A 4,825-nucleotide genomic window follows, 5' to 3' on the forward strand; every position below is an offset into this window, starting at 1 on the left:
GTGACTGACAACCACTTCCGTTCTACTTTAGGCCGGGCGCATATCTCTTAGATTCTCCAACAGAATCTTTGTGGTATAAGCTAGATAGATGGTGGCATTCATGGGGATCCGAAAAGCCTAACCTTGTCTGTGGTATTCCGAGTAGGATCCTGGGAATCCGGAAAGTCTAACCTTGTCTGTGGTATTCCGAGTAGGATTCCGGTATTGAATGATTGTGACGAGCTTCAAACTCCTGAAGGCTGGGCGTGATGACAAATGCAAAAGAATCAAGGGATTCTACTCCAACCTGATTGAGAACCGACAGATGATTAGTCATGCTGTGACAGAGCATTTGGACCATTTTCACTGAGAGGATGGGATGTAGCTATCAACAAGGGTGATGCCTCCAGACGATTAGCCGTGCAGTGACAGCGCATAGGACCATTTTCCCGATAGGATTAAAGGTAGCCATTGATGGTGGTGATGCCCTACATACAGCTTGCCATGGAAAGGAGTAAGAAGGATTGGATGAAAGCAATAGAAAAAAGCAGAGTTTCAAGAGGAGCACAGCATCTCCATACGCCTATCTGAAATTCCCACTATTGATCTACATAAGTATTTCTATCCTTTTTTATTTTATTTATCTTTTAATTATCTAATCCAATTACATTTGACCCTATGAATCCACTTAACTGAGATTTACAAAGGTGACCATAGCTTGCTTCATACCAACAATCTCTGTGGGATCGACCCTTACTCACGTAAGGTATTACTTGGATGACCCAGTACACTTGTTGGTTAAGTTGAACGGAGTTGTGTCCACACATAGTTGAAAAAGCAATGAATTTTACAAAATACAACAACCAAGGAATCACAATTTCGTCCACCAAAGAAGCTGCATAAGGTTGTTGAGTTTCATAGTTGACATTTCCCAAATTTCTGAATTCTGTTTAAGTTTTTGTCTGTTCACTTTATAATAATGTTAGGATAGTTTATGTTTTATTTTGCTTGAAGTCTTTTGTGAGTCCTTTAATATGCAAGAAAGAAAATGCAATGATAACTAGAGTCATTATTTACATCAATAAAGTAGAGATTGTCTCCATAAGAATTGTTGTGAGTATGTAAGAACAAGAGTAAATGAGACTAAGACCAAGAAAGCTTATTCAAAAGAACTAAGGAACAAAAGACTAAGTGAAGAACCTTGAATGAAGTAAAAAGAAAATGAGTCATGAAAGATAACTAGTCCTAGAAGGCATGACAAGTAGAAGTTAAGGGGTGATCCTTGAATATCTATAGAACCAAGAAGTAGTAAGCAACAAAGAACCAAGGCTCTGAGCATCAACTACTAGGGAGGGAAGAGAAACAATGAAAAACTCAAAAAAAGTTAGAAACCCTAGCAGATGCTTGTGGTGAAGATGTGTCAAGAAGAAGCCTGGGCAAGTAAATTCTCAGGAGTGTTTCAACACCTAGCACCCTAAAGCCAACTGGCTTGGGAGTGTTGATTGAAAGCCCAACTAAAGGGTTGTCTTGAGATAAAACACTTAGAGTCGTGGTCAATAAACAAAAAAGAAGCACAAAAGAAGAAGAAGAAAAAGAGTTAACCCTTGCTACTTCAAGGTGACAATCAATGAAAAGGACCCCTACACACATACTTGGAAAAACCCTTAAGGATCTAGGAGCTCTTTGTGATATTCAAAGCATTCATGCATGTGTTAAGCACTTAGTCCAATTCTTAGTTATATTGCATCCGTTCAAGGTCAAGTCTCAATTCACCAAAAAGACCACTCACATTGATTTTCTTGGGACAAGCAAAGCTTAAGTTTGGTTTTGTGATGACTTACATCATCTAACCTTTTTCTTGCATAAAAAGGACCATAAAAGAGGCATAATCTCATTTGATCATTGCAATTCATGCCTTAATTGATGAATATCATAGTACATTGCTTTGAAATGAGTTTGTGCTGAATTTCAGGTGGAGAAGACATCAAAAATGGGAAAGAAAACAACAAAACAAGTGGGGCGTGTGAAGCAGGCATGCCACTTGAAACAAACACCACAAAAATATATTGGCGTGGCACGCCAGAAGCTGGGCGTGGCATGCTGGTACAACATTCCAGAGAGCAAAAATGAAGACCATCAAAGGGGCGTGGCACGCCAGAAGAAGGGCGTGGCACGTCAATTCATTACTAGAAGAACCATCACTATGGCATGCCACTGTGTCGAAGGCGTGGCACGCCAGCCCCAAAGTTCACTTGGGAGTTGATGAGCGGATAATTTATACGCTTTTGGCATTGTTTTTACATAGTTTTTAGTATAATTTAGTTACTTTTTAGTATATTTTTATTAGTTTTTAAGCAAAATTCACATTTTTAGACTTTACTATGAGTTTGTGTGTTTTTCTGTGATTTCAGGTATTTTCTGGCTGAAATTGAGGGACCTGAGCAAAAATTTGATTCAGAGGCTGAAAAAGGACTGCTGATGCTGTTGGATTCTGACCTCCCTGCACTCAAAATAGATTGTTCAGAGCTACAGAAACTCAAATGGCGCGCTCTCAATTGTGTTGGAAATTAGACATCCAGGGCTTTCCCGCAATATATAATAGTTCATACTTTGCCTGAGTTTAGATGACGCAAACTGGTGTTCAACGCCAGCCTTCTGCCCTATTCTGGCGTTAAATGCCAGAAACAAGTTGCAAGCTAGAGTCAAACGCTAGGAACAAGTTACAAACAGGCGTTTAACTCCAGAGAAGGCCTCTACACGTGAAAGCTTCAATGCTCAGCCCAAGTACACACAAAGTGGGTCCGGAAGTGGATTTCTGCATCATTTACTTATTTCTGTAACCCTAGTAACTAGTTTAGTATAAATAGAACTTTTTACTATTGTACTCACATCTTTGGATGTTCAGTCCTTAGACCGACATCTTGGTTATTCTGGTTCCCCCTCTGGGGCCGAAGCCAATGAACACCATTATCACTTATGTATTTTCAATGGTGGAGTTTCTACACACCATAGATTAAGGTGTGGAGCTCTGCTGTTCCTCGAGTATTAATGCAAAGTACTATTGTTCTTCTATTCAATTCATGCTTATTCTTATTCTAAGATATTCATTCGCACACAAGAACATGATGAATGTGTTGATTATGTGACACTCATCACCATTCTTACTTATGAACGCGTGACCACTTTCGTTCTACATGAAAACAAGCTTGAATGTATATCTCTTGGGTTTCCAATCAACGATTCACATCGACTCCCCTCTGACAATAGGGCATCTAAATCTAAGATTAAAATCTTTGTGGTATAGGCTAGAATTCATTGGCAGCATTTTTGAGATCCGAAAAGTCTAAACCTTGTCTGTGGTATTCCGAGTAGGATATAGGATGGGATGATTGTGACGAGTTTCAAAATCGCGACTGTAGGGCGTGGTGATAGATGCAAAAGGATAGTAAATCCTATTCCTACACGATCGAGAACCAACAACTGATTAGCCATACGAAATCTGTGCATGGTATTTTTCATCCGAGATGAGCAATCTGACAGTTGATTAGTGATAAACCACTATTTTATGGTTTATATTGTGTTTAATTGCGTGGTTTTATCATGATCCTTACCCACTTATTCATTAATTTAGCATGCATTTATATTTCCTTCCTGAAATTATTACATGGTTGAAAACTGCTTCCTAGAGACTTTTTAATTATGCATTTTAGTTCTCCTTTATCCCATTCGATGCCGTAATCTATGTGTTAAGTGTTTCAGGCTTTATAGGGCATGGATGAGTTGGAGAGTAGAAAGGAAGCTAGCAAAAAAATGGAAGGAACACAAGAAATTGAGGAGACAACCAATGAGAAGTGACGCGGCTGCATGGCTCACGCGTTCGCGCGAAAGAGGAGAAGACGCAGTGACGCGGTCGCATGGCTCACGCGACCGCGCAGAATGGAAAAGCACAAGTGACGCGGAGGCGTGGACGACGCGAACGCATGGCAAGAAAAAACGCGAATGACGCGTCCACATGGATGACGCAATCGCGTGACGTGCGCGATCTGCATAATCTGCAGAATTCGCTGGGGGCAATTTCGGGCCTTATTTTGACCCAGTTTTCGGCCCAGAACAGCAGACTAGAGCCATAGAACATGCAGAAACGAGGGACAACAATTCATTCTACACAGTTTTTAGTTTTAGATCTAGTTTTTACTCCTCCTCTAGGTTTTTCTCTCTACATTCATAGTTTTTAGGATTTTATTTTTCTATCACTTTTTGCATTGGGATACTGAGAAGAGTTATTACCTCATCAAGACTTCGTCATTCTAGTTCGTTTTCTTTACTTGGCTTTACTCTTCCATGTCCTTTGATTTGTTAATTTTACCATTGGAATATTTTTAGGATTATTTAATATAAGGATTACTTTCATTTTTAATTGATTAATTTGGTTTTTATTTACAATGTCTTTCTTTAATTCCTTTTCACATGTTATGAATTTTACATTCTCAATCAGCGAGTAGTTCCCTAACTTGATGGGGAGTTGATTGAAAGGAACCCTTGAGTTGGAAGGCTTAAAAGAAAGATTGTAATTGGGTTTAGTGTTGGATTGCTCTCTAGTCACTAACACCAATCCCTTTTAATTAAGTGGGTTGCAACTTGTGAACGGACACAGCATTCCAACTTGTTTGACTTTCCCTTACCTAGTAAGAGATAACTAAACAGGATAACCTTTAATTATCAATTAATCTAGAGAGTTCCCCAACATTAATGGGGCTTCCAACTAATCAACTCCCAGTCAAGGCTTTTATTTACATTATTCAAATTCTCCAATTTAATTCCCTGTTTACTCAACTCAAACCTTTTT

This window comes from Arachis duranensis, chromosome 6 (genome assembly GCF_000817695.3).
Source record: "Arachis duranensis cultivar V14167 chromosome 6, aradu.V14167.gnm2.J7QH, whole genome shotgun sequence".
NCBI classification, from domain to species: domain Eukaryota; kingdom Viridiplantae; phylum Streptophyta; class Magnoliopsida; order Fabales; family Fabaceae; genus Arachis; species Arachis duranensis.